A 16025-nucleotide genomic window follows, 5' to 3' on the forward strand; every position below is an offset into this window, starting at 1 on the left:
ACAGCAGGGTAGAATAAGAAATATGTGATTTCATAATTTTTTGCCTTTGGGAAAGAGCTGTATTTTACCAGCATCTACCTTCTGATATTACCAAAAAGCTCATTGCATTCCAGCAATGATGTAAGACCATGACTATCTGCTTAGTCAAATGGATAATGCAGCTCAAACATCAAGTTACACTGTTGAAAAGGGAGGCATAAAATCCATCATAATAAAAATGTAGAAGATAAAAAATGCACATTGCTTTAACATTGGCACTGTCAACAGATGGTATAAAATTACCACCTTATGTGTTCTTGATACATAAAACAACGCCAAAGGAACAGCTGCCTACTGGAATAGTTGTCAAGTGTCAAACACTGGATGAATATCTACAAATTTACTGAAGGATTACCTGAATGTCATTTGGAGTAGGAGATGTGTGTTGCTAAGAGGAAAGCTTGTCCTAGAAGCATTCAAAGAGTATCTCTTGTCAGCAGTGAAGAATACTATTAGAGAAAGGAACAGTGATCCTGTGACACTAGGAGAAAAGATGCTACAACTACAAATCATTTATACATTAGACCAGTCTTTATAATCAAAATGGATTCTGGCATCAGATTCTGCTTTAATCCCTTCAAGGGAAATGAGGGAGCCTTGTGCCATACAGTTTTGTCATTGGATTAGAAGGAAGAGATTAGAAAAAGTTGTAGCAAAGGAGGTTAACAAATGCTATTTTTCAACTCCAATATATGGAACTAAAGATGATTTTTATGAATTGAAAGAAGAAATAGAGAATGATGAAGACATTGGAACTGAGAAAAACCGTTGAAGATGACAAAGATAATGACAGTACAGGACAAAAGGAAGAGATGTGGCAAGTAAAAACTTACCAATAGTAATAAATATATTTATATTTATTATTTATAAATATATTTATATTTATATTTTAAATATATGTTATTTATATTTATAAATATAAATAAATAATAGGGCAATAGTAATAAAATATGAGAGAAGAAAATAGACTGACTTCCTGGCCAGTCATTAATGAAAAGTTGTTTTCATAGAATCATAGAATGAACTGGATTGGAAAAGACCTCTGAGATCATCAAGTCCAACCCTTGGTCCACTACCACCGTGGTTACTAGACCATGGCACTAAGCGCCACATCCAGTCTCATCTTCAAAAACTCCAGGGATGGAGAATCCACCCCTTCCCTGGGGAGCCTATTCCAATGCCTGATTACCCTCTCTGTAAAATTTTTTTCCTAATATTCAACCCAAACCTCCCCGACAGGGCTTAAGACCTTGCCCTCTTGTCTTACTGATAGCTGCCTGGGAGAAGAGACCAAGCCCCACCTGGCTACAACCTCCTGTCAGGGAGTTGTAGAGAGTGATGAGGTCTCCCCTGAGCTTCCTCTTCTCCAGGCTAAACAACCCCAGCTCCCTCAGCCTCTCCTCATAGAACTTGTGCTCAGGTCCCTTCACCAGCCTTGTTGTTCTTCTCTGAACCTGCTCCAGCACCTCAGTATCCTTCCTGAACTGAGGGGCCCAGAACTGGACACAGTACTCGAGATGTGGCCTCACCAGCGCTGAGTACAGGGGAAGAATCACTTCCCTGGACCTGTTGGCCACACTGTTCCTGATACAGGCCTGGATGCCATTGGCCTTCTTGGCCACCTGGGCACACTGCTGACTCATGTTCAGCTTCCTGTCAATCCAAACTCCCAGGTCCCTTTCTGTCTGGCTGCTGTCCAGCCACTCTGTGCCCAGCCTGTAGCGCTGCCTGGGGTTGTTGTGGCCAAAGTGGAGGGCCTGGCACTTGATCTTGTTGAACCTCATTCTGTTGGAATCAGACCATCTCTCCAGCTTGTCCAGGTCTCTCTGAAGAGCCCTCCTGCCTTCCAGCACATCAACATGCCCCCCCAACTTGGTGTCATCTGCAAATTTGCTAATGGTACACTCAATCCCCTCATCCAGATCATCAATAAAGATATTAATTAATTAAGGGTGACAGATATCCCTTTGTAAGCTTTTTGTATATCACGACTTTTTTTTCAGGAGTTGATAAAGCTAGCACAGTACATTTTATGTAGCATTACACCATATCAGTGTTTTGTGCCATTAGAAGGCAATGTGACAAATTCAATACTAGTATTTCTAGAACCAGCTTCATTATCTCATAACATGAGGGTTCCACATCATGAAAGGTGTATACTCTCCAACAGTTAACCTTTGATTTTTTTAAATGTCTTAGGAATAATTTACATAATTTACATAAGCTTGTCTAATAAAATTAATTTTTTTCTCCTAACTCCATGTTATTTAATGTTTGGCAGGTAACTTTGTTTCCATTTAAATTAATGTACAACCCAAACCAATGGAGTCCTGACCAAAGATTAGAGTTCTTTGATACTAACATAAAACAGATAAGTGCACTGTAAAATATAAACTGAGTCGTACTGTAGAAATAAGTTGTTCAAATAACTCTTCAATTTTTTAACTTCTTTTCTTTTTTTTTTTTTTTTGCAGTCTCTTGTATTCTTATCATATGATCAGACTCCAGTGTGCCTCAGTAATGACAGTTCAAAGTCTTCTGAGTCTGGAAAAAGATATTCATAGAATAATGTAATCATAAAATGGCTTGGGTTGGAAGAGACCTTAAAGATTGTCTAATTCCAATATCCCTGCTATGAACAGGAACATCTTCTGCTAGTCCAGGTTTCTCAGACCATCCAACCTTGTCTGGAACACTCCCACGGTCAGAGCATCCACAACTTCTTTAGGAAACCTCTTCCAGTGCCTCACCACCCTCATACTAAAGAATTTCTTCCTAATATCTGATCTAAACCTACTCTCTTTCAACTTAAGGCTATTCCCCCTTGTCCTATCAATATGTGCCCTTGTAAAAAAGTCCCTTCTAGTTTTCTTGTAAGCTCCCTTTAGGTACTGGAAGGCTGCTAGAAGGTATCCCTGAAGTCTTGTCTTCTCCAGGGTGAACAGCCCCAACTCTCCCAGCCTGGCTGTGTAGGAGAGGTGTTCCAATCTTCTGACCACCTTTGTCACCGTCCTCTGGACTCTTCCAATAGGTACACATCCTTCTTATATTGGGGGCCTCAGAGATTGATATAATCCAGGTGGGTTATCATGAGAGCAGAGTAGAGGAAGAGCATTGCTTCCCTAAAATTCAAATCACCTCTCCGAAAGCAAAATTTAATTTTTTACTTTACACTGTAATTATGATCTAATTGAATGACAGTCTTGATTTAACTGTTAGCTATTTGTAGCATATCAGGATTTGTATTATTTGTTCTAGAAATAGTTTTCTCAAGTCCCTTTCATGTGAATTTTTCCAGTGCTAGTTTTGAGACTTTGTATACCCTTCTTTCTCTCATCTTCTAAATTAAATGTTTATTTGAGATACTTTATTTAAACTGTTTTGACTTTCTCCTTATTCTCAGTTGTTTCAGTTAAAAAATTAATCATGTGGTCATAACTAGGATGTCTTCTCTGGCAGCACTGTTCTCATTTGTGCTCGAGTGTGGTGAGGGAGGGTAGATTAATTTAAAATGAAAAAGATAAACAAACAAATTGAATCTTTCCAGAACCATGGTGTCAAAATGAGTGAAAAACAGAAAGAGAGCTTAGGAGAAACCTTAGGCTGTACCTATTATGTCTATAGGAAATTTTGCTCTGACAAGGCGGAGAATAACATTCATTGGAATGAGAAAACCTTGTTTTTAGTAGAGGTGATGTGGGTATTTCATCTGCAGTTGCTATTCAAATAATATATATACTTCGCAAAAAAAGGAAAAGAGAGTTTTGTCAAAAGAGAAAATTGTTTTGATAATGAAGACTTGCTACTTCTGCTATAATGGTTATGGTTAGAGTTGAATGTGATCTAAACAGCCTGAGCAACTCTGGCTTCCTCACATTCATTTAATGTGGTTTTATTTGTGGTTATTTTTTTATTTTGTTGTTTGGGTTTTTGTTGTTTTTGCTGTTGTTTTGATTTTTTCATGCTGCATTAGAAACCATGGGAGAAGGAAAAAAAATTAGTTTAGAGAGCAGCTTTTGAATTGGATTAATTTGTCAGCCGTCATATTTTTCTCCTATGCTCATCTCCTCTTGTTCTAACAGCCAATCTTCTTTACCTGATTAAAAAGAGCATCCCTCCAGCTATATTTTCATTTTGTTTTGTATCCTTCCCTGTATTTATGCAAAACAGCTTTTGTTTTACTTTATTTAAATAAGAACCTGATTATTTTCTGAGAGATGTGGGACTGTGTTATTCTATATTGATTGACCTGTCTGTAAGACAAGAACCTAGTAATGCTAGCAGACACATTATCACTCCTTTGATTCAGATGGAGAAGGATATATTAAAACTATTAGCTCATATACTCAGAGGCATCCATGACAACACTGGCCAGCATTTACATAAGCTCAGTTCTATTTCTACTGTGTATTATTTCACAGACTCAAGTCAGGCATGGGATATGGTGACAGTTGGTATTTGGATATAGATACTGGTATTTGGAATAGATATTTGGACAGACACTTTTCCTCTGTAGGTGGCAAATGTTCTTCAAGGTAGCAAAACAGATGGATTAATTTTGAGATTTCTGAATTTTGTTTCATTCTTAACTTAAAATTATTGCAGTTATTTTACCTTAACTACCGTAAAGTTACTTCCTTGGCAGGTTGACTTAAATATTGTCTTCTAGAGCCACACTGGTTCTATGGATTGTTGGAATGTCAGAATGTCCAGTCTATTCCTTCTGGGTATTTTCTCCCTAATTTTAGCATTTTAAGTCCCCACAACTGAAAAGAAAAAAGTAAGGCATATGTATTGTTGGATCAACAATAGATATTAAGTTCTGCACCAAATATCAACAATCATGTACAAGACTGCTTGAGAGGGGCCATATGCATCCCTGATGATGTATGTGATATGACACAATATGATATGAATTCCTTCTTCAAATGATAGAGGACCCAACAAGGAGAGGTGTTATGCAAGACCTTGGTCTCACCAACAAAGAGAGGCTGATGAGGAATGTGCAGCCTTGGTTGCAGTGACCACGAAATGATGGAGTTCAAGAACCTTAGGGCAGGAAGGAGGGCACAAAGAAGGTCATTATCCTGGTTTCAGAAAAGAAGTCTTTGTCCTCTTCAGGGATCTACTTGGAATAGTACCATGTGATAAAGCCCTGGAGGGAAGGGGGGGGCCCAGAAAAGCTGGTTTCAAGGGTTCGAGGATCACCTCCTCAAAGTCCAGGAGCGATGCAAGACAAAGTTGGGCAAAAATACCAGGATGCCTGCATGGATGAACAAGGAGCTCCTTGACAAGCTCAAACACTAAAGGGAAGCCTACAGAGGGCAGAAGCAGGGAGGAGTAGAGAGAAATTGTCTGAGCAACCAGGGATCAGGATAGGAAAGCTAAAGCCCTGATAGAATTCAATTTGGGCAAGGGTGTCAAGGGCAAAAAGAAAAGCTTCTGTAAATATGTTGGTGATAAAAGAAAGACTGGGGAAAATGTGGGGGCTCTCCAGAAGAAAACAGGAGGCCTGGTTACCTGGGATATAGGTAAGTCTGAAGTACTCAATGAGTTTTTTGGCTCAGTCATCACCTGCAAGAGCTCCAGCCACACCATCTGAGTTGCAGAAGGCAAAGGCAGGGACTGGAAGAATTATGAACTACCCATTGTAGAAGAAGACCAAGTTTGAGACCATCTAAGGGACCTGAAGTTGCACAAGTCCATAGGACCTATTAAGATACATCTGTGGGTCCTAAGGAAACTGGCAGAGGATGTGACTAAGCCACTATACATCATATTTGAGAAGTCATGGCCATCCAGTCAAGTACCCACTGAATGAAAAATGGGAAACATAAGCCCAGTTTTTAAAAGGGGAAATAAGGAAGACTGAGGGAACTATCGACTGTTCTCACCTCTGTGCCTGGCAAGACTGTGAAGCAGATCCTCCTGGAAGGTGTACTAAGACACAAGGAAAATTAGGAGTGACAGCCAACATGGCTTCATTAAGAGCAAATCATGCCTGACAAATATGGTAGCCTTCCATGACAATGATGTAGCGTTGGTGGGTGAGGGAAGAGCAACTGATGTCACCTACCCAGACTTGTGCAAAGCATTTGACACTGTCCCACATGACATCCTTGTCTCTTAACTGTAGATTTGGCAGATGGACCACTTGGGGGCAAGGAATTGGCTGGATGGTCACACTGAAAGGGTTGTGGTCAATGGCTTGATGTTCAAGTGGAGAGAAGTGATGTTCCTTGGGGGTTGGTATTGGGACCAGAACTGTTTAACATATTTGTCTGCAACAAGGAGAACGTGCTAAACTACACCCTCGGCAAGTTTGCTGATGGCACCAAACTGTGTGGTGCAGTCACCACGCTGGAGGGAAGGGATGCCTTCCAACCTTGACAGGCTTAAGGGATGGGCCTGTGCAAACCTCACGAGGTTCAACAAGGCCAAGGGAAAGGTCCTGCACCTGGGGCGCCTGCACATCGAGACGATCCCAAGCACAAATACAATCTAGTGGAGAAGAGATTGAGAGCAACCCTGAGGAGAGGGACTTGGATGTGTTGGTGGATGAGAAGCTCAAAATGACCCAGCAACGTGTGCTTGAATCCCAGAAAGTCAACTGTATCTTGGGCTGGATCAAAAGAAATGTTGTCAGCAGATGGAGGGAGGTGATGCTTCTCCTCTACTCTGTTCTCATGATATCTCATCTGGAGTACTGAGTTCAGCTCTGGGGCCCCCAGCTTAAGAAGGATGTGGACCTTCTGGACCAAGTCCAGAGGAGGGCCATGAAGATGATCACAGAGCTGGAGCACCTCTCCTCTGAAGAGAGAGAGCTGGGGTTGTTCACCTTGGAGAAGACAACACTCCAACAAGACCTTCTAGAAAGGTACCTAAACAGAACTTACAGGAAAGCTGGAGAGAGACTTTTTACAGAGCATGTAGTGATAGGACAAAGGGAAATGTCTTTAAACTGGAATAGGGTAGGGTTAGGCTAGATAAAAGAGAGAAATTCTTTACTGTAAGGGTAATGAGGCACTGGAACAAGTTTCCCAGAGAAGTGCTGACTGTCCCATCCCTTAAAGTGTTCCAGACCAGGTTTGGAGCTCCTTAATGATCATCATTCCTTATGTTCAGGAGGACTAATTTCATCTGGAGTGTTACCTAAAAAAAAGGATATATGTTCTTGCCCTTTTCCCCAAGAACAACACAGATTTGAAGTGACCATGCTGAAGTGCTTTTCCACTGCTGAATGCTTTCCTTAAAGTTAGAGAGACAGATGGTAGTTTTCCCAGGACAAGAAAACCTTAATTTACTGTGATCTAATAAGGGAGTAGGTCGTGATTCAAACATTAGTGCATAAGCGTTATCCATAAGCTGCCCTTGTTTGCTTGTACTCCAAGAAGATTTCTGTATCAAGGAATGGTTCCAATGTAGAGATTGTGAGATAAGTCCTTCATGAAATCAACAATTTCATAAATGTAGAGATTGTGAGATAAGTCCTTTATGAAATCAACAATTTCATAAATGTAGAGATTGTGAGATAAGTCCTTTATGAAATCAACAATTTCATAAAGGACTAACTATACCTTCTAATCCAGTAATATTCCTTAACCTGCAGGGAATATTATGGATATTATTGCAATATAAATCTCAGTGTGCATGAATATTCAAAATCTGAATGTTGCTAAAACAATATATAATTTTATTTACTATATATATTTCTTTTCTTGAAGACTGATGGTCTAAGTCTGCTACAAATATTGGCCATACTCATAGAGAGAATATTGAAACTAGTGTTGTTCCAACTTTTCTACGAAATTTTCTAAAGTGTGTCACCTGAATGGTGCTTCAAATGTTTTTTCTCCTTGCTCTTTTTTATATTGTCTTAAAATTTTCAGCAGCTTAAGTTCAAGAGGGACAAATATTTTACTGCAATTTTCTGTTATTTAAACATGATTTATTAGGTGTTTGTATTATCACCTTCAAATAACATCTTTGACCCTACTACATGACTCAACATTTATCATTTGTCAGCAGAACTACAGCTGTGTACATCACTGCATTTTTTGTCCTTAATATTGAAACGTATTATTGTTCATATTTTACTACTAAAATGCAGTAATAAACAAAAAATATTGGCATACATACTATTTTTAATTTCAACAGATAAAATGCTAATTTCAAGATTGATGCATCCAAACTAAGAGAAGTTCTACTTCTTGCTGATTGGTTTATGATGACACACCGGTCACTGACACCAAATTAAATATAGAATAAATGAAATTCAATATAATTTCTAATTGTCTGAGGGACCTGGACAGACTGGAGAGTTGGGCTGATTCCAACGGGATGAGGTTCAACAAGATCAAGTGCCAGGTCCTCCACTTTGGCCACAACAACCCCAGGCAGCGCTACAGGTTGGGCACAGAGTGGCTGGAGAACAGCCAGACAGAAAGGGACCTGGGAGTTTGGATTGACAGGAAGCTGAACATGAGCCAGCAGTGTGCCCAGGTGGTCAAGAAGGCCAATGGCATTCTGGCTTGCATCAGGAACAGTGTGGTCAACAGGACCAGGGAAGTGATTCTTCCCCTGTACTCAGCGCTGGTGAGGCCACACTTTGAGTACTGTGTCCAGTTCTGGGTCCCTCAGTTCAGGAAGGATATTGAGGTGCTGGAGCAGGTCCAGGGAAGAACAACAAGGCTGGTGAAGGGACTTGAGCACAAGTTCTATGAGGAGAGGCTGAGGGAGCTGGGGTTGTTCAGCCTGGAGAAGAGAAGGCTCAGGGCAGACCCCATCACTCTCTACAACTCTCTGAAAGGAGGTTGTAGCCAGGTGGGGCTTGGTCTCTTCTCCCCGGTAGCTATCAATAAGACAAGAGGCCATCATCTTAAGCTCTGCCAGGGGAGGTTTAGGTTAGATATTAGGAAGAAATTCTTTACAGAGAGGGTAATCAGGCATTGGAATAGGCTCCCCAGGGAAGTGGCGGATTCTCCATCCCTGGAGTTTTTTAAGATGAGACTGGATGTGGCGCTTAGGGCCATGGTCTAGTAACCACGGTGGTAGTGGAGCAAGGACTGGACTTGATAATCTCAGAGGTTCCTTCTAACCTGGCTGATTCTATGATTCTATGATTCTATGAATTGATGTTGGTTTCCACCATCACTGTAAGTATTCATAGAAAACTCAGTATCTGGAAAAGGCTATTGTATGTTTTTATAAAAATATTTCAAGTGCATATGTTATCATTTTTACAGACAACAAACAAGACAAAGAGTGTGTACTAGAACTTTAAAATGACCATATTACTACTGTGAAACTTGCAAAGTTTGTTTTTTTAAATAAGAATAAATAAGTAAATAAATAAGAAAACAAGTAAATAAATGTGACACGTAAGCCTTTTAAGATGAGATTATATTTTTACATTTTAAAACAGTTTAATTTTCAAACTGTTTGTTCAGCATTCTTTTACAAAACAAGACTATGAAAACTTACTATGCGTAGCTATTCCTTTATCCTTGGGATAAATAGCTCTTCAGCTACATCTTTACATCTCTCAGCCACACATAAAACATTTTTTTTAGTCTATGTTTTATTTCAGCAAAATTATCCGAAAATTCAAACAACTTCATGCTACTTTATTCCTATTTACAAGATTGGATTCTAAACCATGAATCTGTAGGGAAAAAAGAACAGAATAAAGTTGTTCAGACTTCAAGTTCAGTAGTAATAACCACGAGTCATTCGGATTTGCAGCAGAAATAACAAATACTCAAATAACTTTGCCAACTTCCTCACACATCCTTATGTTGTGGTAAACCTGTTAATTCAGGATACCTTTTCAAACATTTCTGAAATACATCATAGTTCATATCATTTAATATTTCATTTTTTTTCCTGCAGTTTCAATAGCAGAAAGCCCTAAATCCTCAACTGAAATAAAAGCTTTATTTTTTTAAAGTGTTTCTTCCATGTTTCTGTAAATGACATAATTTTATGTCTCTAATCCATATTACATGGTACAGGTTCAAAACCTTCAGGACAGAACAAAATTATAAAGTACCAGTATTTTTAATAAATTGAATAAATTAAAGACAGAACTTTACATAATATGTAGGAAGGTATCAAAGTTTTGTATAAGAACTGAACAAAATCCATATCTTTCCTAAGAAAAAATACATGCATGAATTGATACTTTGTGCACTAAAGTGCAAAAATTACTTTTTTTAGGTGTCTGCTGTAAACAAGTAAGACTAAATATATGTGTGAATCACCATAATACTTCAAAATTTCATGTATAACAAAACCTTCAAAATTGTTTCCAAATACTAGTTAAAACTTTCCACTCCAGTCAGTTTCTCTTTCAGTACACACTTATATTAATGTCCCACACTGAACTTTGAATGTAAACATTACAATATTACAGCTTGGCTTAAAGTTATCAGAACTTTTTTAAGAAATTTTTTTATTTGAAAGTGTTTAGGATGCTTTCAGATGAAAAGACATTTAACTGCTATAATGAAATTAATTAGGATGATATCTTGTAATGTCTGTGCTTTTTTATCTCACTTGAGAAGTACAAGGACAGGTCTGAAAAAAATTCCAATCTACTGTATGTATCAAATACAATAAGTTTTCAAATAAATATGTGTTTTGTAAAACTTTTTCTTTTCCATCTGTCAGAATATATAAACCTGCCTACTTCTTAATTATACCAACTGAATGTCATACTGGGAGCTAGATATTAGACTGAAATATTTTAAAATATGTCACAGGCTTTGTTTATCTTAAGGCTCATTTCTATTGTTGATATTACTTCCTAAACCTTAAGTGTACTAGAAATCCATAAAATCTTCAATCTACTTAACATTCTGATTAAGTTTATTTACAAGAACATTGCAATTTCTAGAACTTTCACCTTGTTTATAAATCATGTAATGTAAACAAAAATTCATAATTTATATGTGAAAATAGTACAAAATTTTCTGGATATATAAATAATATTTGGTAACTTCCAGTCAACAAAGTGTTAGTTATAGTATGAGATACTGAAAGTTCTGCAATACTAATATGAAGAATTAGCTTCTGGAATAGGTAAAAAAATAATATTTGTAACATGATGACTTTGAATAAATATAAATTGTAAGACTACAAGGTCCCAAAAGCTCTTATATGTAGCTTCCACAGTGAACACATATCAATGAATTTAGCTGAGTTTCAGGGAGACTAATTTCTGGGGTAAATGTTGGTACCTGATTTTATTTTATTTATTTTGCCAGATAGCAACCAATAAATAAGGTACAATTTTCTGACCTGACATTTTCTAACAAAACTAACTTACAGAAAACAAGCAAAGAATCAAAAACAAACTAACAAAACCAACCTTTTTTTGAGTGTATCTCTTTTCTTTACAAAAAACGGAGCAACCTCAAATTTCACCTATTCCACATGTCTGTACATGTTTTAAGATACACAGGGTGGGATCTTTCTTGAGGTAAAAGACTTGAGTTTTGTTGCTACTAAGAGTAGTAGCCACACCCAAAAACAGAGGTATATTCTCTTTCACACTATTTTTAAGGGGAAAAAAGAAGAGAAAAACAGCTGAAATAGTCAATCCTATACTGCTGAAGAATTTCCTTGAGGAAAATCACTTTGCACATATAATGCACTAATAATTCTCCTTAATTTAATTTGCCAGCAATTCTACCCTTTCTCTAAATTTTTGGTAAAAAATTTTATTTAACTTTAAGGGACCAAGCAATCCATATGAAGGAAGTTTAACGACAAACAGTAAGTATCGTATGTCCCTGTATAACACATGCTTCAACTAGTACTGCCACACCATAACTAGAAACAACCATAGGCAGTTTGAATAGATCTTGATAAAAGTGATATAGTTACTATGAGAAAAAATGTTATGGAGGATGATCTGTTGTGATGGAGAAGATGCTCAGGGAAGGATATTCATCTGGAAACCCATCACGTCTGTTCCCGGCTGGCTGATGGGGAAAGTTTTCCTTTTCTCCCTCTCTCTTTCCCTTACTCCCTCTCCCCCTCTGCCTACAGCTCTATCTTTTGTTTTCAAAATTCCCACAATTACCACTAGAGAGGATATATGACATCAGTTATCAAACACTCTAATCTGTCTTTTGTGGACTACTCCTAACATAATTTGAGAAATATTTGTCCTTCATGCCAATAGAAGTATAAAATATCCTGAATTGGAAGGGACCCACAAGGATAACTGAGGCCAGCTTCTGGTTCTGCACAGAACAACCCCAAAAATCATACCATGTGCCTAAGACCATTGTCCAGAGCTTCTTGAACTCTGTCAGTCTTGGTGTCATGTCCACTTTCCTGGGGAGCCTGTTCCAGTACCTGATCACCCTCTGGGTGAAAAATCTTTTCCTAATATCCAACCTAAACCTCCCCTGACACAACTTCAGGCCATTCCCTCAGGTCCTGTCACTGGTCAACACAGAGAAGAGATCATTGCCTACCCCTTTTCTTCCCCTCATGAGGAAGGTGTAGACCTTGACGAGGTCCCGTGTCAGTCTCCTCTTCAGGCTGAACAGGTCAAGTGAGCTCAGACGCTCCTCATGGGACTTCCCCTCTAGGCTGTTCACCATCTTTGTTGCCCCCCTTTGAACACTCTCTAAGAGCTTAACGTATTTCTCTTATTGTGATGCCAAAACTGCACACAGTATTCAAGGTGAGGCTGCGCTAGTGCAGAGCAGAACGGGACAATCCTCTCCCTCAGCTGGCTGGTGACACTTTGCCTGATGCCCTCCAGGACACGGTTGGCCCTCCTGGCTGCCAGGGCACTCCTGACTCATACTCAACTTGCTGTTAACCACGACCTCCGGCTTTCTTTCCACAGGGCTGCTCCCCAGCATCTTGTTCTCCAGTCCATACATACATCCAGGGCTGCCTCATTTCAGGTGCAGAAGCCAGAACTTGTCCTTGCTAAACTTCACACAGATGATGATTGCCCGGCTCTCTAATTTGTCGAGGTCTCTCTGCAGGGCCTTCCTGCCTTCGAGAGAGTCAACAGCTCCTTCCAATTTAGTATTGTCAGCAAATTTAGTATTCCTTTAAGTCCTGCGTCCAAGTCATTTATAAAGATGTTGAAGAGAACTGGACCTAAAGTGGAGCCCTGCAGAACCCAACTAGAGACTGGTGGTCAGTCTGATGTTACCCCATTTACTACAACCCTTTACGCTTGACCTGTGAGCCAATTGCTTGCCCACCCCACCATGTGTTTATACATCTGTGCTGGATGTTTTGTCCAGAAGGATACTGCAAAATGCAGTATCAAAGTCTTCACTGAAATCCCAACAGATTACATCAACTGGCTTCCCTTGATCAAACAGGCGTGTTACTTTGTCGTTAAAAGAAATTAGGTTTATCAAGTAGGACTTTCCTCTCATGAAACTTTGCTAGTTGTGAACAACCTAAAGAAAGATAAATCCTGTTGTATCTTCAAAATATACCTTTACCTCAATGTGTGTGTGGATAAAAGGTACAGATATACAGAGAGATAGGGAGAGAACCCTGGTACATACAGTGAGTATTACAAATTAGTTTCTTTAGGTTATAATTTTAAATAGAAAACCCTAATTTTGTCTGTGTGAGGAATCAGATAATTCATGGGATTCTGGAAATTTTTCTATCAGTGAATCAACTGTGGGTTTTAATGACTTTTCATTAAAAGACTGCAGACCACAATTCTCAAAATATTTTAACTTTCAGATGAGAGATGTGACAAGATGTGTTAAGATGAATGTATATTTGCAGAGAAAGTAGCTTAGATGAAGATGGATCTCAGTATCCCATTTCTGTCAGACTGCAGAAATTGATTTGGAATGTTTCAGTCTTACAAAAGTTATTTTCTACCAATACGTCTACCTGTCATGTATGTATGGCCAGTCTTCGCGAGCGAAGATTTGGGAAAGGTCTTTACCCTTCGAGTCTGCGCAATGGATTTTTTAGGTGAGACCCAGTGCACATCTACCTATACACATTGATATTCAGACTCATTATATTAGTAGTGGTGTTAAAGCCAAGTTTCTTTTATGTCCACATCCTTGTGGCCACAGTGAATGCTAAAAAAGGACACTGAAATAATCTAGGGGAAATACTTACAGCATTTATCCTGTGTTCCTCCTCTGGCAGCCTAGTTGACTTCATAACTAAGAGTGCTGGAAGCTCTCACAAGTTAGAGGCAACACAGATACCCAGCATATAGCTCAAAAAGGTCTATAGCAGAAAATGCAACAATTTATCACTATGTGTGGTCAGATGTCTTCACTCCCCCACTGTTTCTTCAAAAACATCATAGCATAGGAACAAGACTGAGCCATTTCATTGACCTGGCTGTTCAGACTGATGGGACAACATTATGTTGTCTGACAGAAAGTATATCCCACATGTCAAATATCCAATAAACCAGTCAACTCTCAGAGCCCGAATCTATTTATTCCTACAGTAATGAGCTAAAGTTTACCTTAACTGGACCATTCCACATACATCTTCATATCACAATGTCTCTTCAGACGTGAAGATTGGTTCTTTACAGTCCTCAACAATACGCTTTGGACTTGCTATGACTTTCATGTTTTATCTATACAACAAACTAATCCAGCTGCACTCTAACTTGATTTATTTGGGTGCCACGGTTCATGCAGAGTGCACTTCCTAGGTGGGACTGAAAGAATAGGCTACACTCTTTTACAGTGCAGCCTATTTGAGAACCACTATTTCAGTTGAAGGAGTGGTAGGAAAAAAGGGGCAGCTCCCTGTATCACTCCAAGACATCTAAGAGTTGGAGAAACTGAGATAATAGTGTCATGCATAAATTCCCAGGCTTACAGTTATCATGAGTTGTCATAATATTTAAAAAAGTAAGCTAAAAAACAACCATGCTTCATTCCCCCAGGAAATTCAGAAGAGGTTTTGTTGGGATTTTTAACAATTCATATCTAAACTAGTTCTTTAAAAGGCCAGCTACCAAGGAGGCATGATATCAATCTAAAAGTGTTAATAGTTATTTCCTGTGACCAAATACAGTTTTTTGCATACCTCTGTCTTTTAAAAACTGAGAAATGAGAAGATTCCTGCACACAGTTCATGGAGATCAGCTGCACTTGACCATAAAGAAGGTAACTTCCCATCTCTGTGTGCAGTGGTTAAGTAGGTATAGATAAAAGCCAAAACAAAGAAAAAGGTTGGGAATTTACACATCATAATAGGAAAAACTGATGTACAGTAAGCTCAGTACAATCAAAACTCTCATGCAGCAGTTACTGATGTTAAGAAAGATTTATCATTCTTGAGTTTCACTTAGAAACAAAATATATAATATTAAATTAAAAAAGTGTCCTCGAGTCTAAAAAAAAATAAATTCATCAATTACTTTAAATGAGATGTCTGACACTAGCAACCACCAGAAATACAGTATTGCAAGTTATCACACTTGTCCTGTCTTACTGAAAATAAACAGGGAAACTCAAGTTAGAGATTTCAAAATTTCTTAGCACTTCATAATAAATATGAGAATTTGAAAATAGGAGTTCTAGTGGCTTGTTCCATGCAAAGGACAAAAGTGTGTTAGATAGAAAATAGTATTCACTGTCATAGATTATCCAGACCTCTAGCTGAGGGGAAAATAATGACTTTCTCTTTTTACAGAGCCATTCAATAAAAATAAATTACATAGAGAAGTCAATTCCTGGCTCTAAATACAATGTCTTGAAAGAAAAATTTGTCATGAATAGAGTATGTACATTAGTGTGATAATGGAAAAGAGGAAATGGCACAATTTTGTTTGAATAAAATTTAACAGTAATTTTGTAAATGTAGGACATTTATGCAAATTTTAAACAATGATTCTTTGCAGATTCACAGTACCATTTACAAAACAGTGAACAAGATAATTCTATGTTTCCCTAGTTATAGCATGTCAGTTGTGGTTAGAGTACAATTAATACACTCTTTCA

This window comes from Lepidothrix coronata, unplaced genomic scaffold (genome assembly GCF_001604755.1).
Source record: "Lepidothrix coronata isolate B3197 unplaced genomic scaffold, Lepidothrix_coronata-1.0 Scaffold81, whole genome shotgun sequence".
Taxonomy (NCBI): Eukaryota; Metazoa; Chordata; class Aves; order Passeriformes; family Pipridae; genus Lepidothrix; species Lepidothrix coronata.